This window comes from Ursus maritimus, unplaced genomic scaffold, assembly GCF_017311325.1.
Source record: "Ursus maritimus isolate PB19 unplaced genomic scaffold, ASM1731132v1 scaffold_12, whole genome shotgun sequence".
Taxonomy (NCBI): domain Eukaryota; kingdom Metazoa; phylum Chordata; class Mammalia; order Carnivora; family Ursidae; genus Ursus; species Ursus maritimus.
The window spans coordinates 25,676,948-25,701,906 of NW_024423564.1; the positions used below are offsets into that span (position 1 = coordinate 25,676,948).

General features: G+C 39.5%; 1 protein-coding gene across 3 annotated transcripts in view; it reads right to left on the minus strand.

Moving 5' to 3' along the window:
• LOC103669351 (TLC domain-containing protein 4-like) overlaps nucleotides 1-24,959 on the minus strand; it is a 98,734-nt gene that overhangs the window by 70,173 nt on the left and 3,602 nt on the right. Inside the window, exons 2-4 of one of the 3 annotated variants that reach the window (XR_005834109.1) lie at nucleotides 20,881-21,077; nucleotides 17,713-17,764; nucleotides 14,940-15,489 (exon numbers count right to left, since the gene is read on the minus strand). The gene's annotated coding sequence lies outside the window, so the exon portion shown is untranslated. Of the gene's footprint in view, nucleotides 1-14,939; nucleotides 15,490-17,712; nucleotides 17,765-20,880; nucleotides 21,078-24,959 lie in introns of those variants that run through there. The other 2 variants (XR_005834108.1, XM_008697681.2) reach the window with 2 other exon arrangements.

The following is a 24,959-nucleotide window of genomic DNA, read 5'->3' on the forward strand; positions in this document are numbered from 1 at the left end:
CCTTTGCTGTGCAGAAGCTTTTTATTTTGATGTAGTCCCAGTAGTTTTTTGTTTTGTTTTGTTTTGTTTTTTCAAAGATTGTATTTATTTATTTGACAGAGAGAGACAGCCAGCAAGAGAGGGAGCACGAGCAGGGGGAGTGGCAGAGGAAGAAGCAGGGTCATAGCGGAGGAGCCTGATGCGGGGCTTGATCCCAGAATGCCGGGATCATGCCCTGAGCCAAAGGCAGACGCTTAACGACTGAGCCACCCAGGCACCCCTGATGTAGTCCCAGTAGCTTATTTTTGCTTTTGTTTCCCTTGCCTTAGAAGACATATCTACAAAAATGTTGCTATAGCCAATGTCAGCGAAATTACTGCCTGTGTTATCTTCTAGGAATTTTTTATGGTCTCAGGTCTCACATTTAAGTCTTTAATCCATTTTGAGCTTATTTTTGTGTATGGTGTAAGAAAGTGGTCCAGTTTCATTCTTTTGCATGTAGCTGTGCAGTTTTCCCAATACCATTTGTTGAAGACAAATTTTCCTGATAAATTTGTTTCCAAAAATTCCTAAACTACTAAATAGAGACAACTGTTTAGAAAGCTGAGACCAAAAGCTGCTTCTTTCTAAAATAACAAGATAATTAAGGCAGAAGTATTTTGGAAGATTGCCTCAATTCTTCACTCTGCTCTGTTAGTGAAGATATAACCAAAAAAACACCAAGCATTTTGATCAGAAAGATTGATTTAGTTAAAAATTAATAACCCCAGGCACTACCGTTTAAATTATTATTGATAGTTTTAATGTATCAAGAATTTGTGAGGGGTTTTGGGTTTTTGTTTGTTTGTTTGTTTTTTAGTATTTAAAAGTCCTTTTGGGGTGCTGGGTGGCTCAGTCAGTTAAGCGGTTGCCTTTGGCTCAGGTCACAAGGTCCCCCCCACCCATCAGGCTCTCTCCTCAACAGGGAGCCTGCTTCTCCCTCTCCCTCTGCCTGCCATTCCCCCTGCTTATGCTCTCTCTCTGTCAAATAAATAAATAAATAAATAAATAAATAAATAAATAAATAAGTAAATAAATAAATAAAATATTTAAAAATAAAGTCCTTTCCTTTGTTTTTCAGAATTTTTCACGAAAAAACTATTTCTGGTTATTACCAATGGTTAGCTCCGGGTAGGTGAGATCCCTTTTGTGTTCTTTTTGCTTATGTTATTTTATGTGGCTTTTTCCTGTAATATGTATGCATTGCTTTTGTGTGGATTTTTTATTTTTAATGAAAGTAATACATATAAGCGAAAATTCCAATAGTTCAATAGTTCATAAAGGCTTATAACAAAAACATCCGAGTCCCATCAGCCCCTTGGCCAATGTCCCCCCCACTTCACCCCATGTTCCACATAACCCTACTAAGTGTTCATTTCCTAAACAATATGCTTATACCAATGTTTCCTGACTTATATTTTTAGACATTATTTATTGACTTCTTGTCATGGTATTTGAGGATTTAGCCCTTTCACACATACCACCAGCACCACTTTGCCCTTACCCTTCCTTCTCACACAGCTACATCACAACTTCTGTTCAAATCAGTAATTTGTGTTTTTATCATCCTGTCAATGTAAATACAGTGCATTGCAAGTAAGGTGCCATGATAGTGCTTCTTTTGAAAATCTCCTGTTGTCCCTGGAGTTAATAATTGCCTTCCTTTTTCACTTTTTTTTTTTTAATGTATCTAACCAGAATTTTATTCAGCTGCTTCAACATATCTGTCAAATGCCCATTGGTATCTATCAATGCCCAAACATTAGAAATTCACTCTCTTATTTCGTTGAAGCTCAGATTTCAGTAGTTTACTCAGAGCGTGCGCATAGAAGGTAAATTTTTTAGCATGCTTGCATGTCTGAAAATGTCTGTATTCTATTCTCATCCTCAACTGATAATTTGGATAAACTGAAGATCATTTTCCCTCAGCATTTTAAGAGCACTGTTCCACTGTGTTTTACTTCCAGTATTGCCGCTGAAATAAATGCCTAATGCCTTTCTGGTTCTCCTTCCTCTGTATCTGGTCTATTCTTCATTCTAGAATCTTCCCACTACCTTTATAGTCTGAAATTTCACAATGATGTGCCTGGTGCCTTAGAATGGGCCTTTTCTCTTTGATTGTGCTAGACCCTAAGGGGTGTTTTCAATCTTACCTGTAAAGCTTTCTTTCATTAGTTTTTTGCTAATTTCCTCCTTCTCATTTTCTATGTTCTTTCTTTGTGAACTCTTGTCAGCAGGATGTTGGGACTTTATTATTCTCCAGATTGATTGTCCTTTTATCCCACTGATTATCTCTACAGCTTTCTTTTCTTTCTTTTTTTTTTTTTTAAGTAGGCTCCACACCCAGCATGGAGCCCAACGAGGCCGAACTCACGACCCTGAGATTAAGACCTTAGCTGATATCAAGAGTCAGATGCTAAACTAACTGAACCACCTAGGTGCCCCATCTTTTCTATCATCTATTGTCTTAAGACAAAGGTTCTCAACTGGGGCAGAGGTGGGAGGTGTTGATTCTCCCCACCCCAGCCATTTGGTAATGTCTGGTGATGCTTTTGGTTGTCATCACAGGGAAAGGGGGCATGCGTGGGCACCTAGTGAGTAGAGGCCAGGAAGGCTGCTAACCACCTTACAATGTACAGCCTCCCAAGGTAAAGAATTTCCAATCAAAAATGTCAGTCATGCCAAGATTCGGAAATTGTGGACCAGGAGAATTATTTATCTTTATCTTCCAACCTTCTACTGAAGTTTCTATTTCAAACATATTTTTGGCACAGGATGGCAGTGTGCAGTGGTTTAGGCTGGGAAAAAATCTGCAGATTTTTGGATCTGGTTCTGCTTTGGTTGGCTGGTTGGTTTTCTAGATTTCACATATAAGTGAAATCATATGGTATTTATCTTTCTCTATCTGACTTATTTCACTAAGCATAATACCCTCTAGGTTCATCCATGTTGTCACAAATGGCAAAAATCTCATTCTTTTTTATAACTAAGTAATATTCCACATCTTCTTTATCCATTCATTTATCAATGGACACTTAGGTTGCTTCCATATTTTGACTATTGTAAATAATGCTGCAGTAATACATTTACATCTTTTAGACCAGTTTGTTGAATATCCTCTCAGATACTTTTCCATGCATACTTGTATATACTTTGATTTTTTTAAAACAATAACAAAAAGGACTAAAACATACACATTATTTTGTAATTGCTCAGACTATTCCATTCAATGGATGCACCATATTGTATTTTACCAATCCATTATTGTTAAATATTTATGGACCTTACTGTTGGACCAAATTGACAGTTTTCCAGATAGAGCAAAGTAGTAATGTCTGACTAGAAATTAGTTCTAAGATTCAAAGCTAGTTTTGATTGAATGGGGTAACACTGGACGGCTCCTGCTCAGGTCAAGAGGAGAACGAGGGGATACCCACTCTCCCACTGCTAATACAGTGATACCTGCAGTATCAGTCAAGGCAACTAGTGAAAGAGAGAAAGTAAAAACATAACTGTTGGGGAAAAAGATTATACAGTTGTCATTTTTTATGGATTATATGATTACATAACTAGGAAACCCAAGAAAATCAACCAAGAAAATATATAAACAACAGAAAATTAAGTATGGAAGCAGGACACAAAATTAATTTATGAAAATCTGTGACACATATGTATATGTATATATATGTGTGTATACATATAAATACATATACATATATGCACATGTGTTTATTTGTACACATACAATATCCCCTTACAAAATAAAAGAAAGAAAAGACTCCACTTACAGTTGCAGCAAAAAATGTGAAGTGCCTAGGAATAAATTTAACAAGAAATATATAAAGCTTATATGAGGAAAACTTTAAAATGCTCCTGCAGGATCTGAAAGTAGATTTGAATAAATGAAAAGACGGACCACGTTTTTAGGTAGGAAAAGTCAATGTATGTCAATTTTCTCTAAATTTTAATTTTTAAATTTATTGCAATCTCAATGAAAATACCAAGAGGCTTTTTTCTGGAATACGACAAGCTGATTCTAAAGCTCATATGAAAAAGTAAACAAACAAGAAAAACTCCTTTGAAAAGGAAGAACAGCTTTCTATATATTTAAACAAAAATTACAGAACCTCAATAATGAAACATTTTGGGATTGCCATAGGGACTAGACTAATGGAATTGAATAGAAAACCCAGAAATAGATCCAAATAAGTGGCATCTCAAATCAGTGAGATAAGATAGACTTTTTAATAAATGTGTATCATCTGGAAAAAACAAAGTTAAATCTATATCTCATATTGTATGAGATAAATTCCAAATGGGTCAAATATTTAAAGTATGAACACTCAAATGTACTATAAGAAAATATGGGTGAATTCCCTTCTTACTTTGGAATGGGAAGGTCTTTCTCACTATGATTCAAAATCTAGAAGCCATAAAATATTAATAAATCTAACTAAGAATAAAAAAACCACTATGAGGTTAAAAAAAATAACAATAATAACATACACAAAGTTGAAATACAAATTACAAACTGGGAAAAAAACGATCTGGTGCTCAAATCACAGGTAAAGGGCTAATCTCCTTAATAAATAACAAGCTTCTAGAAATCGAGGAGAAAAAGCCAGTTGCTCAAGAGAAAAATAAAGGGCATTAACAGACAAGTGACAGAAAAAGAAATATAAAAATGATCTGCACATATTATAAATGGTCTTCATTCATATAAGATATGCAAATTAAAATTAACCACCCTCATCCCAGGAACAGATTGTTATTCTATTTTCCCCCTACTCTGACTTTGGAGCATTTACTTCTTACTTCATTCTCTTCAGACTCGCACTATCCATCACAGTTTTGGGAAAAAGTGGGAAATTTATGAAACTGTGTCCTTTTTTTTTTTTTTAAGTTTTAGATCCCAAACACCTCATTAACAAGGCAGATAACCTTAACTGGGTAACAGCGTATTATTGCTTATCAAAATATTAAAATTTATGCTTGATATTTTGAAGCACGAAAAACCCATGTATCATGATAAAAATCAGAATACATTCCCTATCCTATTCCTAGGAACAAATATGTTTTTTAAAAAATAGAGTCAATAGCTGAATTATTCAAAGTCATTTTCATAGGCTTTGTAGTGAAATACAATTTTAGAATTTAGAAATATACCTTAGTATAAACATCTCCTGCCCCACCGATCCTCTGACAAACGTATTCAACTCCAAATCAAATTTCTGTAGTGATGTAAATCTACTACTTTCTTGGTCATATAAGTTCACATGCACTATTCATATGACCTATCCTAAAAATAACTAAAAAGAGAAAAACGAGAAATTTTCATGAAAGTATTTTTTAATATACATATTATCTCCCTTACATGTCCCAACCAAATCGATCTCTTAATGTCATTATGATGATTGTTCATACAATATAGTATTACTATAATCAATCCACTCCCATACATCTAAGTCATGTTCATTACTAACTTCAGTTCCTGTTTTTAGACACTCTATATACAAAATTAAAAGCATCAGGAAAATGCATATGCTGCATTCAGATCTTCCACTTAATCTTGAGGTCTGTATTCTTTGCCTTTTGGTAAAAACAACACATTTTTGCCTTCCAGCAAGGAAGTTTTTAAAAATTACCATCTCTTTTCAAGATACTTTTATTTTACTTTGCAATATACTAATTTTATTTTAAAAAGAAGGCAATCTAGTTTTAATTAAAAATAAATCATCTCGTGGAAATGTATTTTCCACAAGGAAAGGTACAGTTCTAGTCGCAGATTTTAAAGTTCTCATTGGTAGAAAATACAAGGTAAAAAGTAATGTTTGAAAGACTTTTGATTAAATGTCTTCAAACTTTGTCAAATGTGTTTCACAACAACATGTGGAGTTTCCCCAAATGCTAACATAATGTTTAATAACCAAAAAGTAAGAAGAAATGGATTGCAGAGTAAGGAAAAAGTTAATTATTAGTACTAATTATACATAACATATTAGAAACTATAATATTAATAATGAAAAGGCTATCAGGATATTTAACTTAATCCCTGACTTCTCCCCCTAAAATATAAATCAAGCATTTCACAGAAATACTATATACACCAAATTGAAATGAAACGTCCCAATTTTTTTTAGCACAAAAATTATTTCTTTTGCTGTCAATAGGAAACTCGCTTTCCCCCCTAAATATTTAGATATAAGGTGAAGTCTTCAGAATTTGGACCTTTGGCAATAACCAGTTTGCAGATGGAACACTACCTGCAGTGGTTCTCAAACTTTCACCCACCAACAACCGAGTCCCCTCGGACTCCCTTCCTTCCCCACAGAAGCATTCACCGTCTGCTCTGGAGCAACCATCACCATCTAGCCTCCTCTGCTCCAGCGTTGTTCCTACAACTTCTAATCTACCTCTGTTACTATCATCAGTAAGAAATTAATAAATATTTTCTGAATTTAGAAATAAATAAGACCATATATTCATCCAAAGTCCAGCAGGGTTTTGGTTAAGTGCCTCATTATCAAAGCCCAGCACCAAAGGAAAGGCAACATTATGGTCCATCAGAGCCCAGAGCACAACTGTGTTCCGGGAGTTCAATCGCTAAAGATCCCAGATTTTCAGTGGCCTGGAGACAGTGTCTGTCTTGTGCATCTCTGCACCGGACACCCACCCTGCAAAGGTGACGCGCTCTGCATGTATTCTCCCCTCATGTATCTTTCCCCCTTTCCTCAGCTTGCCAAGGAATTCCTTTCGGAATTCAAAGTTCTACAGTTCAGGGAGAGGCGTAACTGATAATCTGTATCTACAGAGGGAAAGAGCAAAAGAATGACATACTTCCCCTCATTTTTTATCCTGAACAATTATCCAAAGGTAATAAAAGGCAATCAAGTGATTTAAAGGACTACTTTGCCTTTCCTTTTAGAGCTCCTACAGAGGAACTGACCTCTGGTTTGCAAAGGAAGTCCTGTACCAGATGACATTATAAAAACTATCAAGATTTGGCTTTTAACAGTTTTAAGCACACAGTATTCTACTCGTACAGAAAGGGAAAGTAGTGCCCCGCCCCCCCTTCGCCGATGTATCATTGTAAAGTAAGAGGAATTCAGTTTCAATTCACTCAGTCTTAACCCAATTTATCATTTCTTTCAACAAAGAATGAACATTGTAAGAGCATCACGGGAGACTTTTAAAACAATTGAGTAAATCCTGATTGCTAGTTATACAAGAAATTCTTGAGAAATAAGTAACTACAACCAACAGTTAAAAACACCGACTGTTCACATTCAACATTTGTTATGTTGATTTGGAAGGCGGAGGGGACAAACAAATAGAGCTAAAGTTCAAAACCACTTGTCTCCTAAACAATGTAGATGTGGGTTTTGTTGTTGTTGTTTGTGTTTTCTGGTTTGGTTTGGGTTGTTTTGTTTTGTTTTGTTTTGTCTTTATTTGGTAGATCTGCCCTTCTTCAGTTTAATTAACATTACAACAAGAAAAACTAATCATTCTTTGAATTTGGAAATCAATATAAAAATACAAAGTGTTAACTCACTGACATCCCAGTTATCACCTCATCATCCTGAACCCAGAACTCAGCCCTTCCACTAGTTTCCATAGAAAATTATGTCTGAGAAGTTCATGATTTTTCCCCCAAGTTTACCTAAAATTAAGGAGTTTCTGGGGAGTAGATTGGCTTCCCACCAGCTCTGTGTTCTTCTCTTTCTTCTTCCCTACATGGGAATCAAAGGAGTATCTTCTGTTGCTTAAACTCCTTTGCGTTTCACTGCTTGCCTAAAGTGGCTCTTCCAAACAAATGCAGCCCTATCCCTAAAATAAGTCCTGGGAAGCACATTCTTCAAGCTGGTCCCCCTCCTTTGCTCTCATTTCTCAGTAAGCTCTTGTATTCTCTTAGCCCTTGACCTCTCACCTCCAAGTTTTGATGATTCCTTGCACTCAATAACACATGGGCTTTTCTGCTTTAGTTCTGAGCTCTAACGTCTGCAATTAACTTTGCTCAGTTCATTTCCACCCACTCCAGGCAATGGCCTCATCCAATTTGGACCCTATCTCAGCTTTGACTTATCTCTGTCCTCTCTATGCTCCCAAACACTGACAAGCATCTACCATCAACTCAACTTACACAGTATCTAACACTCTCTTTCTTAAGCTCTAGATTTTTATTACCAATATTCTATCATGTGTTCCAGGTTCATCAAATGCAATAAAATAGAACTCATCATCCCCCCTCCTCCCCATACTCTTTTTTCTCACTTTTCTCAGCTTATGGAGTCACCATGCCTCCACCAAACCCAAGAAACCTCAATTTTCCTAGATTCTCCCCATTTGCTTAGCCCTCTGCATCCATGTAGACACCAATTCTGTCAATTCTACTTGCTAAAGATCTTCCATATATTTACCTCCTCTACCCTTCCTCTTTCACTCCCCAAGTTTAGGCCTATATACCTTCCCAATCGCTGATGTCTCTCTGGCATCTTCCGTCTTTGAGCCTTTTTATACCAGGATAATAACTTATTTTCCCATGTTCTCCCAGTACTTAGTACCACATGTTTCACACACAACAGGCCCTCAATAAATATTTATTAGTAACGGAAGAGATTTTAAATCCTTGTGATCTCACACCTTTCCTTTCCTTGGCCTTCAGAGATTGCCTCTGTCTCTCCGACCTCAGGCTTCTTCAGGATTCTTCTAAATTGCCGTTGATTATCTTCTTATTCCTTCACTTTGGGCCAAAACTTTCTATTACTCTTTATTGCCTATCTAATAAATGAATGGCATGGAAGTCTTCCATTATAGCTCAAACCTACCTTTCCAGTCTCATGGTTCATATTCTCCCTATCACATTCTTTACATGGTCTAGCTAAACTCAGCCACTAGCCATTCCCAAAAAATGCAGTGCATTTTCCTGACTCCTTGCTTTTGCCCATGCTTCCAACACATAGAATGTCTTTCCTTCCCCTCTTTCCCTGTCAAAAGTATTCCTAGTTTTAAGACCTACTTTCTTCCTAAAATTTACAGATTCCTCCAGACAGAATTTCTCTCTCCCTCTTCTCTCCTTCTTTCAAACTTAGTTTACAATTTGCTTTGTACAAGTATTTTATTTCTTCTACTAAAAAAGTTGTTCAAAGCAGTGTTTTTCAGACCACCTGAAATAGAATAACTGGAGTCTTGCTAAAACAAAATATAACAAACACGCTCCTAACTCAGAGTTTCGGGAGGGAGAACTAAGAACCCTGCAATCCGAAAGCAAGCGCCCCAGGAGAGTGCGCAATGAAGCTGGAGACTTCGGAGTTGCAGAAGTGGGCCTTGAAGCTGGTCAGACTGGAAGTTGCATTCCAGTTATGTCTCTGTTAAAGGATAATTGTAAGAAAAAGCTAATAAAATTATGACTTTGGTACAGATAGAAAAGAAAAAAAATAGAGTTTACTTAACTCATTTAATGAGGTAACCAGGCAGATGTTGTAAACTGTTCAGAAGAGAATCTGAAAGAAACGCATTCATACAGAGTTGCAAAATGGCTCAGACACGACAAAAGGCTACCGTTAAGATAATCCAGAAGGATGTGCAATAACTCAAAGACAGTGACAAGAGTCAGGTGACCTAGAAGATGTCCTTTAGGCAATGCAGAGTTTTCTACAGAGACATAAGATTTTTTCTGTACCTCTTACTAGCCGTGTGACTTTGAGTATGTTACTTAACTTCCCTGAGCCTCAGTTACTTTTTTCTGTAAAATAAGATTTCATAATAAAAAAAAAATCTTAGTGGGGATAATGCTTACTCAATACTGCTCTTGTGAGAATTAAGTGAGTTAAGGAGCACCAAGCACTCAGGACAATGCTGAGTACATCATACTCGATAAACATGACATAGTAGTACCAGTACCAGTGTAGTGTTACCACTAACTAGAAGTTTCTTGAGACCCTTTCTTGTTTCCTAATGAATGTATTCATTCAATTAATCAACCAATTTGCATAAAATACCTATCCGTGCTAGGTTTAGGTGGATAATAAAATAGTCCCTGTTATCAAGGAGTCCAGGGTGGCCAAGGAGATGAGAACCTAAGTCAATAAGTACATGGGATACAATAAGTGAAAATAAAAGTATGTGAGCACAGTTGACAACATGGCTAACCATGTGTGAAACGTACAGAACGCTTACAGAAAAGCGTTATCAAGGGGAACGTAAGCTGAATCTTGAAGGATGAGCAGGAAATCACCAAGTGTGTGCTAACAAATATCGTGCTAGATCATTATGTATGTTAACCTTATTTAACCCACATCAGAGCCATACAATAATAGCTCACTCTAACTGAGTACTTACTATGTGTCAGGTGCTATTTTAAATAATCATCATCTTACTCTATGAAGAAGAAAAATCCTAAGGCTTAGAGAAATCAAGTAACTTTCCTAAGATGATATAGCCAGTGAGTGGCAAAGCCATAATTATTGCCAGATAACCTCTTTCCAAAGTGTAGGAAATATAACCTCAATTTACTAATAGAAGAATGAAAAGCTAGAGAGATGATGAGATCTCCCAGAGAAACTGATTAGAAATTTTGTCCCTGGTTTTAAAGGCCAGGCAGATGAGAAGGAAGAATACTCAAGAAAGAGGGAGAACATACAAAACCCTGGAAGCATGGAGAAGCTTAGCATGGCTCCAGGAACCAGAGATGTTTGGAACTCAATAAGCACTTATGGAAATGGCAATCAAAGATAAAGTCACTGGGGGCACCTGGGTGGTTCAGTCATTTAAGTGGCTGCCTTCGGCTCAGGTCATGATCTCAGGGTCCTGGGACTGAGCCCCATATTGGGCTCCCTGCTCAGTGGGGAGTCTCCTTCTCCCTCCTCCTCTGCTGTTCCCCCTGCTTGTGCTCTCTTGCTCATGCTCTCCCTCAAGTAAATAAATAAAATCTTCATAAAATCTAAATAAATTTTAAAAAAAGATAAAGCCACTAAAGTAGGCAGGGACTGTAAGAAAGAAATTACACCACACTAACTATTGCTCAGGAGTATATGAAAACTATGACAGATTTTAAGCTAGAGAATGAGATCAAAGGTTTAGATACTGGAGGCAAGGCAAACAGTTATGAGACAGCAAAGACTAGTATTATTGAGATCAAGAGTTTTGAACTCCAACAACCTGCCACTTATCATAACCTCTGGAAAGAGAACCTCTTTGAGCCAGAGTCTCCTCATCTGTAAAATGAATATAATAATAGGGTCACCACGAGGCTTAACTGAAAGAAGGTAGGTAAGCACCTGCTAATGTACTCCAGATCTAAAAGGCATTCAATAAACGATGGTGGTAGTATTAACAGTTGTTTATTGCTACTTTTGTTGTGATGCAAATACACTGAGACCTAGTTTAGGTCTTTCTGAAGGAAGAACACATTAAATAAGTACTCTTTTACCTAGGCTGTTTGATTTGTTCAGACATAATAGATTGATCTGTTCAGACATGGTAGACTGATTTAGACAACAAAGTCCCAGGAGCACAAAAAGAACCAGATTTCAGGAATGGCATGAGGTTAAGGGTTCAGTTTATCAAACATTTCTTGTGTCCCTACCGTGTGTGTCTAACACTATATTAAGTGGTACATATCTAAAAGTAGTTAAGACACAGTCTCTTTTCACAAGGAATCATCGCTCTACGATATAATTATCTTGGTTGATTTCCTTATCCTAGATGCCTGGCCTCCTCTCTTAATTACAACCTCACCCTCCCCTAAGGTCTGATATTTACACTACTCTTATAGAAATGGTCTTGGTTTCCCTACTTGATTACCTGCCTTCCTCCCTTATCTTGGACTCCTTCCTTTCCTGGCTACTCCAGCTGGACAGGTCAGATTACAGCTGTTTGATCGAAACCTATTCTCAGTACCCTGGTTTGAAGACACCTTGCTCCGATGGTGAAGTTAAACTAATTTTCTCAACAGCTGGTGCCAGAATTCTTTTCAGAGGAAAATGCCTTGATGAGTCATTGTGAGTAGACGGTATGACTGAGGAATGAGGTTAGCAAGAGACAGGATCATGAAAGACAAAATATTCTACTTCAGAAATTCACCTGGGGGTATGGAGGAAATGCTTAGAAAAGAGAAGAGAAAGAAAAGAGATGGAAGACAGAGGAACTTCACAGTATACTCAAATACTTTTAAAAATGTATAACGCTTTATCTTATTTGCATTTCTTTTACTCCCCTCATGTCTTCCAAATCTTTAGTAAGCCTTCCATAATCCCTAAGCCCCCACACCTCCCCACAAACACATACGCTATGTGAGCAGGTTGGGGGGGAGGGGTAAGTGAAGAAATCATGGAGCCAAGTGCCACTGCAAGAAGACAAAAGGAGCCGAATGGAGACTGCACACCCAGAACAGTGACACAGCCCATAAATCTGAACCCATCCGTAGGGGTTCATCTGGGAAATTGGCAGAACATATCAGCAGGTACAGTGCTTTACTTAAAGGTTGTGTAATAGGGCGCCTGCATAGCACAGTCGTTAGGCGGCTGCCTTCGGCTCAGGGCGTGATCCTGGCGTTCCAGGATCAAGTCCTACATCGGGCTCCTCCGCTAGGAGCCTGCTTCTTCCTCTCCCACTCCCCCTGCTTGTGCTCCCTCTCTCGCTGGCTGTCTCTCTGTCACATAAATAAAATCTAAAAAAAAAAAAAAAAAAAAAAAGGTTGTGTTATAGGGGCTTGAAACAATCTTAACTAGTTAAAAAGCAAAACAGATGACCTCAGCTGATACCTGGGTCATGATTTCTTCAGTGTCATTGATGATTTCGTACCAACTGCCTTTCCAACATACCTACTGCCTTCCTCAGAGGCGGCCACCGTTCCTACCCGGTTACTGCAACAGTCTCCTGGAGATCAGCAAACATTTTCTTTCTCCCTTTTTTCAATTTAATTAATTTATTTATTTAGATAAGAGAACAAGCAGGGTGGGGGAGTGGGGAAAGAGAGAGAGAATGTCAAGCAGGTTCCATGCTCAGCGCAGAGCCTGACTCGGGGCTTGAGCCCAGTACCCCAAGATCATGACCTGAGCCAAAATCAAGAGTGAGACCCTTAACTGACTGAGCCACTCAGGAACCCCAGCAGACATTTTCTTAAAGGGCCAGATAAGCAGTTACTCCACTCTGCACAGAAGGCCTGGAAGCAGCTACAGACAATATGTAAATGAATGGGTTTGGTTGTATTCCAATAAAACTTTTTTACAAAATCAGGTGCTGACGTTCTGTCCTGCCCCTTCCATTCTCTACATTATAGATACTCTTTCAAAATGCCACTCCTCTGTAAAAACACTTGTCTTCCCATTAACCTCAGGATAAAGTCCAAATTCCTTAACAATGTAAATACATTTCAAACTATTATCTCCTCTCTAGCCATTTCTGGCTTCAAACTCAATTTTCAGCACTACTGAACTGCTTTATATTCCCCAGGTTCCTGGTTCTCTCTTCCTTCCATGCATTTACATACGCTGTTCTTTGGCCTGGAATCTTCCTCTCTTTCCGGACTCCCCTGATTAGTTCATTCCTACTCATCTAAATTTCAAGTTTCACATCAAGTCTAACTTCCTCCAGGAAGATTTTCCTGATCCCTAAATTCTCACAAAGTGTTGAGGTTGCTGGTTTAATTGTCTCAATCTCCTGTTAGTTTGAAGCCCTGTGAGGACAGGAAACTGGTCTGCCACTCATCACTGTATTCCAAGGTACTCAATAAATAACTGGATTCTTGACTGATGAGAAAAAAAAAGACAAGAACCAACCTAAAAATGAAGGGGGCCCGCAAAGGCTATTTGGTGGTGCATAAGCTGAGATTTGTTTGAATTGTTCCCTCTAACCCAAAATCTGCTCCTAAAGCATTTTCTCCTTTGCTGTTGTAGCTTGCAGAGAGGTTTAGGAAATACACATTACATCATCACACTTTCTGATGCAGGAACCAAAGTCCTGAAGGGTTTCACTTCTGCCTTGGTTTCCAAAATTAATCTGTTCACCCTCTCCTTGGCACCTGATCTCTTACCTCACGTCGTTTACAGTCTTGTATATAGCGTACTTATATCTGATAATTACCCTTGCAGAGAGATCTTGGGTTGCCTTTCTGACCAATACTCACATTTCAGATACCATGTAGGGGGCATATTCTATATGCCCAGGCTCACAGGGCTTCCTCGATAAGCCAGGCCTACAGGACTTAATCACTCAGTCCTCAGGTTAGCCTCGCAATGATGTTCTCAGACATTTCCTTTTATTATTTCCACTCTACAGTTGACAAAAGGAAGACCTAGAGGTAGTAAGTAACTTGTGAAAGAAAATGGCAGAGCTGGGATGGAAGGGAGGAAAGTCTGGCTGCCAAGCTTGAGTTTCTGAGCTCATACTACTTTATATTTCCTTTGGGACCACATCACTTCCCTCTGTTGAGTGCTATTCCTGCCCAAGCCCCAAAGTCTTCTGCAGCACTCCTGCATGTTTCATCCTGAACCTCACGGACAGTGTGGCTGGATTCAAGGCTGTCGTAATCACTGACACTTCTAGAGCACGGCCACTATGCTCAGCCCTATTTATGTATGACCTCATTTAACCTGCACAGACCCTAATATGAAAGATAAAGTTAGCTCTGTTTTATGGAGATGGAAGCAGAGGCACAAAGAGGCAAAATAATGTGTCCAAGGTCACATAATTAGCAATGGGAGAAACTAATTCACACCTAGACACTCTGCCTCCACCACCTGCACTCCTAGGCAAGAAGAGAAAACACAGGGAGGTAAAAGAGAGCTCCTCAGGCTTCAGAGGATGACATGAAAAATATGGGTGAGGTTGAATAATTCGGGCTTTAATCAGCATGGATAGGAGATCATTAACTAAGGATGTCTTAGTCATTGCTGCTTAAAACAAACTATCACAAAATTTCATGGCTTAAAACAATAATCATTTATTAGCTGACAATTCTGTGGGTCCACAAATTGGGCTGGACTTGGCTGAGAAATTCTGCTGGTTTTGCCTGGGCTCACTCACGCGGTGACAGTCAGCAGTGGCAGCTTAGCAGGAGCTTGATGGTCCAAGATGGTTTCTCTAGGGTCAAGGCCGGCTTCATGGGCATGCAACTTGTGCCGCGTTTACTGTTCTGCTATTCCTGTCTCCTCAAGAATCTCCTGAGATTCTGAATAATTATGGAATGGGGAGCTACTGGGCCTTGTAAATTACATTGCCAGTCATGCTGGTGGTTGATGCTGGGTGCCAGCTGGGCATCTTTCTCCACATAGCCTCTCATCCTCAAAGAGGCTAGCCCATGTTTCTTTACATGATGACAGCAGCTTTCCAAGACAGTGATAGCAAAGCCTGCAAGGTTTCTTCAGCTCTGGGCTCACAATTCCCACATCATCACTTCTGCGGCATTTTATTGATCAAAGCAAGTCACAGTGCAAGCTCAGATACTAGGAGGTGGAGATCCAGAGTCCACTCCTTGATGGGAAGAACAGAAAAGTCACAGTGCAAGAGGGCATGTATGGTGGGGGTGGGCTGAGTTTGTGACTATTAATTGCAATCTCTCACAGAGTAAGTACAAAAATAACTTCAGTCTCAGACATGTTATGATTAGGATTTCTCCTATGGTCAATCCACGCAAAGGTATCCAATATAGTTGACCCTTGAACAGCATGGGGGTTTGGGGCACCAACCCCCATGCAGTCAAAATTCTGCATATAAATTTTGATTCCCCCAAAATTGAACTACTAATAGCCTACTGTTGACTGGAAGCCTTACCAATAACATAAACAGTCGATTAACACATATTTTGTATGTTATATGTACTATATACTTTATTCTTATAATAAAGTTAGCCAGAGAAAAGAAAATGTTAAGAAAATTGTAAGGAAGAGAAAATATATTTACAGTATTTGTACTGTACAAAAACTGCATGTAAGTGGACCCATACATATTGTTCAAGGGTTAACTGTATTTGGATAATATAGGTCTAGAACATAAAAGAGAACCCTGGTTGGACATACAAATTTGAGAGCTGTCAACATGCAGATGATAGGTTTCTGAATAAATAAATCAGAACCTCCAGGGAGACTGCATGAATTAAGGCAAAGATAAAGAGGTTCGCTCAATCCTTCAGACTACCCAACCATTTAAGCACTCTCTTCTTCCCATGTATCTCAACCTCTCTAAGAGAGACCATCCATAGGCCTACCTAGTTTCTGTAGCCAGCTCAAAGCCCAGTATCTCTGGGGAAAGTACAGCCTTCTCTATTCCGTCTAGATGTAGCTACACAGAGTCCAATAATTATAAACTAAAAAGAAGTTATTTGATGCCCACACTCAACCCAATATGCAATGGTGGAGCAGGAATACAATTAACCACAATAAAAACTTCCATTTCTAAAAGGACAGAATAGGAAACATGCAACAACCAGAAGTCCTTCATAGTTTTCTTTCCAGATCCTGCCCCGGCCATGGAAGAAATTCCCTGATTAACCAACCCATCTGGATGTGTTTGGTTATACCCACAGTGCCCCTGCATTCACACACTCTGGGAGGTTCTTTGTCCATTATCCTCCAGGTTCAAAATTTAAGTGAAAACTGGAGAGTATGCTTTCCTGGAAATGGCTTGAGGACACAATGATTGGCTTTTGCAGGTCAGATTTCCGGTTTCTTTAGCAATACAATTTCCTCAAAATCTTTGTAGGCTTCTATGCTATTCATCTCCAGTCTGTTACATGTGACAGAAACTATACCCAAAGTTCTTTTCTGGACTGAGCTCTTAAGCTTTCTTATTCTTTAGTTTCTATGCTTTACTCCTTCCTCTTCTCATTGTTTTAATTGTGGCTACTTTGAGGTAATCTTTAAAAACTAAGTGAGGGTAAAACACCGCTAATCTGACCTTTGCTGCAAGGCTAGATCTCTTTGGCTGAGGAATCTTAATGGGTGGGCTTTAAGCATCTGAAAAACAGTCTTCTCCCGTTTGGACCACAGAAATAATTGGATTTTCCAACCCTGTGAGGCCTCTATTTTCTATACACTCTATTTTCTTCCATCTTTCCTTGCAAACTCATCATTTCTTATGTGAGCTCATTTCTTTCTTGGAAAACCTTCCTAAACTAGCCAAGGAGCAACAATTACACTCATATTCTGGTTCTTTCCAAATGCTTCCTCTAAAATTCAGTGATACAAGAAACATGGTCAGTCTTCCAAATTAAGTAGGTGAGATTTTTACCAAATATCTTACAATGGCACTACAAGAATCACCAGTTTTCCAGCCTGCAAGAGCTGTTTCCTCGCTGCCAATGGTCTGACCACTTAGGTAATGCTATATGTTTTAAGACATTGTTAGAAGTCCCCCATTTCCAGGTATCAATTTTTGTACTAGAGTAAAGGCTAACTTGCTGTAATAGAGACCCCAGAAAGCACTGGAAATGAAAGTAAAGAAATGAAAAATGAAAATAAAGAAGACAAAAGTGTCTTTCCCTCTTACATAACAGTTGGGCCTAGACTGACAGGTCATTCTGTTCTATGAGGTCATTCAGGACCCAGATTCCTCCTATCTTGCTATCCCACTCTCTCATAGGATGTCTTCCTCATCTCCATGGTTGCAGATGATCATAGACATGTCCACAAAGGAGATGGCAAACAGCGCAAGGCAAGCTGTCTTCTTTTACAAAGGTAGGGTTAAAGTTGTACTCACCACTTCTAGTTACAGTCCACCGGCAAGAAGTCCCCAACAAAATCATACCTAGCTGTAAAGGAGGACAAGGAGTATCCGGCTGAGAGAACATGCACCAGAGGGAAGAAAATGAATGTTATGGTGGCAGCCATTCATCTGCCACGAGAAGTAAGAAGAAAAGAGTCCCAAGGTTAAGAACCCTCAGAGACACAAAGACCAACATCAGGTAAATAAGGATTTTGTTTCTTAGAGGGAAAGNNNATGGCAGTATAAAAAAAGAATACATGAAAGGGCAAATCTAGCTGGTGGCTACCTAAGTTTCCATTTTATTATTTCTAGCATTTTCTAAATATGTTTTTTAAGCTTTTTGGGTTTTTTTTTATCTTAAGGGAAGCAGAAAGAGAAAGAAAAACTAAAGAAGAATATCAAGATAGAGCAATAGTGATGTGAAGAGAATCAGAAGAAAACAGAGTAATCAAAGTCAATGGGAGAAAAAATTTCAATTGCCTGAGAGAACACGAGAGGCTAGAAAAGGAAATGCTCTTTGGACTTGAAAATCTAGAGGTTACTGGTGAATAATTACGGCAGAAGTTAGATTTCAGCAAATTAAGGAGTGAAAATGAACCAAGAAAAATGAGACAGCAAACATGGACAAGAACACTGAGTTTTTAGGAAAAAAGAGAAGATGGTGACTAGTACGACTAGCTCCACTTGCAAGTGGACTGAGATGAGAACCAGCCCCCAGGGACCACGTTGGGGTATCAGGTTCCAGAGACAAGGGTGGCCTACAGTTCTAGCTGCCCAGCATATACAGATTGTGTAACCTGAACAGCTGAACTGGCAGAGTGCTCTGCATGGTAGGCGGGTAAAGTTCTGCCACAGTGCAGAACTACTCTTGGATATGGTGGTTGCATCTTATAGTCGTAGGGTCTTGGGGCCTCCAGAGACAGCGCCTCCACCTACTTCACTCCCATAGTCAGTAATTGCCACTTCTGTGTGAGACAGACAGCTTGCTCACTGGAGAACCAGGGATCCAAGCTGGTGTGGAAATGAAGGACCCAAAACACCTTGGCACAGCTGGTGTGCCAAGGGCAAAACCCCCCTCTTTAGAATACCAATGGAAGGGGGGCAATAAATCAATAAATATGAATGGACAAAAGAGATATGAATCAGCAATAGTAAAACATACACTCTGGGCACTTTTATTGGGCAGATTAAATGGAAAATACGACTCCCTGCCATCCCAAACCCCCATAAAAAAAGACCCAGAATTAACAAATTCTAATAAAAGTTGGTGCTGTTTCTTTAAAGTGGTAGAGAAAGTAGCAATCTCTATTCTGATACTTTTATAAAGCCAAATTTTTTTTAAGAAAACGAATATTTCGGGGCGCCTGGGTGGCACAGTGGTTAAGCGTCTGCCTTCGGCTCAGGGCGTGATCCCAGCGTTCTGGGATCGAGCCCCACATCAGGCTCCTCCTCTATGAGCCTGCTTCTTCCTCTCCCACTCCCCCTGCTTGTGTTCCCTCTCTCGCTGGCTGTCTCTCTCTCTCTGTCGAATAAATAAATAAAATCTTTAAAAAAAAAAAAAAAAGAAAACGAATATTTCATGGAGAAAGGACTGGATTGGATTGTCTTTGAGGAAAATAATTGCTGTTGCAATGTGTGCTTATATTTTAGATGGCAGGGAGATCACTGTGGTGGGAGAGAAACAACGATGGGGGATTTACCTTCAGCCTCAGTCACGGCACTTAAGCCCCTTATCCTCTGGAGTCCCAGATGACTGAGGGGGGAAAAAAAGAATGCTCATTCAGATGAAGTCTGAGGCATTGGGATACAGAAAAAGAAACCAAGGGATAAAACATCCTTTGGTGGGAAGTGGCTGAATATTTCTGAAGGATGAGAGGGGCCACCGGACTGAGAGACTAAGAAGAGATCCAAGAAAATGGGGAGAAGGCATCTGAAAGTTCCTTTCTTGGGCGGTTTGTTAGGTCTTTTCAGAACGTTATTGTAGAGCCATATGGTGCTGGCTGACAGGGAAGATGGGCTAAGATAGAGCAAACCTAATGTATCCCATTTATTTGCAAGTTTTATCACAGGAAGGCTCTGTTTCCTTTTCTGGGAGCAAGTCAGGACAGCACAAATTCAACCAAGCTCTTAAATACTCAGACACTCTTTGGGTCAGTATATTACAGAGATATCTTTTATGCATAGGACAGGGTCATTCTAGGGCAAGGCCTGTGTCAGTCAATACCTCTTTCTGTAGTGTTGCGAGGGCCATGCTACCTCTATATGCTGAGAGGAACCTCCATATGTTAGGAGTCCACCAAGATCGGCTGTCTGGCTACCTGCTCAGATGGCCACCTCTCAACACTTGAAATAGAACTTTGCTCTGTGCTCACCAGAAGGCTTCATGAAACAGCCCAATTGAATAAAAATAGTTTGGGAATGGAAAAACACTCTGGCAAAAGCATAAAGGTGTGGTTAAAGACTGGAGGGCCATTTTCATGTGGTTGTGCTGTGCCTGGCTGGTAGTTTAAAGGAGTTATGCTGAGCCAGGCTGATTGATGGAGGGTTTTATTGATTTTGCTTTTATTTTTTAATGGGGGAGACTTGAGCATTATAGGTTAAGGATAAAGACACGGTGAGAGTCAGTGGTTAGAGATTCAGGAAAGAGAGGGCGTAATTGATGGAGGACACTGACCATAAGAGGTTTCGTTTAGTTGATAGCATCTGTTCAGAAAGGGAAATTTAGAGATTCTTTTAAATTTCTAGGTTCAGATCACAGTTCCCTCGGTAAATGTTCATCAAGTATTACAAAGTGGTAAGACTTTCTCAGGTTCATTTAAGTTGTCTTTTAAGTTACTCCCAAACAAATACAACCAGCAAAGATCCCATTGGAGTACTGGTGTGGAGAAGGGAAGCTTAAATTTGGGAAATAGCAAAGTTATCTGAGATTTCTATCAAAAACTGTTGTTGGTAAATTAACAAGCCTGTTTGTAACAAATTGAGAAGGGATTCACAATAAATAGGGCACCTAATGTTGATGAAAGATGAACAGGACATTAAATAAAGCTTGGAGACGCTGATAAGAAACCAGGTTAAAGGGCACAGCAAGAGTTCCTTACCTGCTATGGAGCAATGTATTCATATACTATTTACACAACACTTGCAAGAGAAAATAACACTAACCTTTAAGTAGCACATCTGTATATTTCATTCTTCTTATCCCCTTCTTCTTAATGTAAGATGTTTTCTGCAGTAAGTACCTTCCCTAAGTAACATCACCATATTCCTGAGGCCACTAGATGGCCAAAGTACATCCACAGGAAGTCAAATCAAAGCAGCCGCAGTGATGAGTTAGCGTGGCAAAGCCTCAACTTCCTCACCTACAAAATGGGGATAATAATAGTACTTAAGTTCATGAGAGGCTGTGAGAGGTGGTTGAGAAAGTATATAAATGCCTACTGAATGGTAGTCTGCATGTTTTATCATGCATGTGAATTTCACAGGAACAAAGTCAGATAAGAGAGAAGGTACAATCTGTGTGTTTCTAATAAGGACAAAGAGCTCTGTGCAGCAAAAAAGGATCTGGGAAAGACAGGGTAGAAAGGGCAGGTATACAATGAAGAAAAGACAGACTTCATAGGCATCCCAGGCAAAGGTTTTGCAGGGAGGGAGGGTTGGGATGAGGAGAAAATTAATTCGCAAGATCTCAAAGACAAGCAGTATTTAGTGCAAAAATAGAATTGTTTCTGACTTTATTTATAGGTCTAAAACTGAAAATATGGTAATTGAAAATTAAAGGAGCCATTATTGTTGTGGTTGTCATTAATAAACAGTATGACTTGGTGTGATACTTACCATGATAGTCTGGGAATATTATTTTTAAATAAGATTTTAATGTCTTGCTAAATTTGGAACTGATAAGGCATTTTGTGTGTACAGGGCTGGAGCTGAATTTATAAACATATCTGGAAAGATATACCTGAGATAAATGAACATAAAGTAAGAGAAAAAAATTAGCGTGTCTAGTAGTTTCACTGCAAATTTATCTTAAACAAGGTATGACTCGAGAGAGATAGACATGTCTGTTTAATCTAGTTTCCTTTTGGAATGCACTTGGAGACAAAGCTAGAAAACAGAAAAGCAATTCTTAACTGGACTATGAAAAATCCACTTAAAAAAAATTTTTTTTTGGTAGGCTCTACATCCAACATGGAGCTTGAACTCACGATCCCTAGATCAAGACTCACATGCTCTACCAACTGAACCAAGCAAGTGCCCCTGAAAAGGTCCTTTTTAAAAATCCTTTGCCTCCTATTTAGCTCTAATTTTATTTTATTTTTTTTAAAGATTTTATTTATTTATTTAACAGAGATAGCCAGCGAGAGAGGGAACACAAGCAGGGGGAGTGGGAGAGGAAGAAGCAGGCTCACAGTGGAGGAGCCTGATGTGGGGCTCGATCCCATAATTGCCGGGATCACGCCCTGAGCCGAAGGCAGGCGCTTAACCGCTGTGCCACCCAGGCACCCCTAGCTCTAATTTTATAAAGGAAAAGTCAATCATAGTAAAGTATCTTTCTATCTTCCTTTTTTAAATATATAGTATAACAGCTGGTATAAATATATGATAAAATCTTTTAATGATACTGTAGAAGAGAAGAGTATGAGCTTTTTTGGCATCCTGACTGCCAATTCCTGGCCTTGTGACCCAGAGCAAATGATCTCTCTGTACCTTAATACCTTCATTTGTAAAATGGGATCGTTATAATGCCTACCTCGTTAGGGTTATTGTGAGAATTAGTTAATTCAAGTTCTAAGCACACAGTAAATGCCAATTAAATATTAACAATGGCCTTAGCCTTCAAGGGTTAGTATTCAAGGAATCCTAGCAAGTGGCTTCATCCAGGAAAAGGTTGCAACTTAAACATATATTAATATATTTTGATACAGAAAAAAAAAAGGTCTAGTGTATAGATTTGGGTTGTACTGGGACAATTTCTGTCACCTATCCTACCACACCTTCTGGAAGATCTTCAATGGTAAAGCATACAACCATCAGTCCTGGTGGCCAAAGTTCTGTCTATGGCTCAGACTAAGAACTCCCTTCTAGCGTTACCTTGTCACGGGCACACATAATGCTGACCAAAGTGGTGCTCCTGGCTCTTGCAGAAGAGCTTCAGTCTTTATCTGTACTTTACTACCTTCATTAGGACTGAAGATTGTTGAACTCTGTTGGGAAGGGGCCTACATGCCAGGGTCCCTAGTGGCCCATACTCCAAGGCAGCCCATGAAAGCACAGGTTGGGTGGCTTTTCTCTAGGAGGCCCTGTTAAGAGGTATGCAATTCACATAGCCAGGCTCATTATTGAGTCACTGCTTGGGTATTAACTGTTACTGTCTTACCACTGTTCCCCAGTACCTAGCCCAGTGAGCTGCACATATTAGGTACTTGTAGAACTGAACTGAAATGAATGGAGAGCCTGCCCTCGTCCTTATTTGCTCCAAGCCCCAGAAGCCTCCCACATGGGCCATTATCATCCTGATTCTTATCTCCATGATTACTTTTAAATTTTCCCAATATGACTCAACTCCCATTCCTCACCACCCTTCAAACCCTTTCATGGCATACTTTGGACCTCCTAATCTGTCACCTGCAAATCTCCCCTATATCTTAACTTCTTTTTGAATGACTTCTCCACTTCCCTGCAGAACCTGAAGACTTGCTCCTCAGTATGTCTCTCAAATGGAGGCCATTTGTTTCTCACACACCCACAGGAGGTGGGGAAACTCTTGGTCTGCATCACTGCTTCCAAACCATTTCTCCGTCTTTCAAAAACTCTAGCTCCTTTGAACTTCTTGTCATGCAGTTGTACCACCCCAACAGGATATAGATGGCACACTTGTATTTAGTTGAGGATGATTTAATAAAGGGATGATTTACAGACGTGTGAATGAGGGAAGGAAGGCACAAGGGATAGTGCAGTCACTGAGGGCTAGTAACAGTGGAATCATCACCACCCCATGGCCTGAACGAATAAGGGAAGGGAGTTCTGGGGCCCAGGAGAGAGAGGTATAGAAGCTATGCTGAAGAGCAGAGACCTCCCATTCAGGGACACAGCCTCCCTGCATCAGATCTGCTGAGGCTCTCCTTTGGCCAAACCCAACCAGAACCAGACAGCAAAAAACCGGTTGATTGACTCCACAGGCTTCAGCTCTCATGGCTCTGACTGGGGTGGAGAAGCATGAATCTTGAGGGACAAATGGAAGATCCTGCTTACACCCAAAGTTTTGGTTGCTATCATCTTCCGAACTCTTACTTTTTGAAAACTTGAGCTCATCTTCCTCTCTACCCCTTAGTGACTTTGGCATCCATGTGGGTGGCCCCTGTATCTTTTTCATCCATTCTTAGAGTTAACGCCCTAAACACTATCAGTAATAACAGAATTTGACTTAAAACATCCCACCCTCTGATCACCACCTCTTATCTCTACAGTTAATTGGCTCTAGTTCTTTCATTGCAATTTTTCAACCTTCTTTAGGCCTCCAACCCCCGACCTTACACTTGGCCACTATTCATCCACTCTCCTACCTTTACCCTCCTGTCTTCACTTCCCACTATGTCCAGAGAATGTTCCACAGACCTCCCTCCCTTGAGAGGAATCTTACCTCGCTAATGTGTTCACCTGTCAAAAATTTAACTTTGGTTAAAGCCAACTATCTGTCTTTTCCAGTGGGGAAAAAGACATAAAATTATGTTGACTGGTTTCTCTCTGAATTTGTTATCACAAGCTTCAAATGGACATTGCAATCTGCCCAGAAATCCTGATGAATATGCCAACTACTTTTCAAGATGATTATTTCCTAACTTCTTTCTCCCAGAGCCTCTCACACTCTAAACCCCATATCTCCACACCCTCATCTATTCACCACCAATTCTATAAACGTCTCAGTACCTGCATTATATCCCTGCCTTACACCCTATTATCATGGGATAAGGGCCGTCCCCCTCCTAGCAGAGCCCAACCCCTCCGCTTGTGCTGTACATTCCAACCCTCTTCATCTTTTGAAGAACTTTGTTCCTACTCTTGTTCCCTTTCTCTCCTGCATCAATTTTCCTCCATTGGATCATTGTAAAATTCAAATGAATATGTCCAATAACTCCCATCTTAAAAAATAAGTTTCCTCAATTCCAAATTCTCCTTCATTTCTCATCCAATTTCTCCATTCCCCTTCAAAGAAAAACTTGAAATAATTGTCTATAGACACT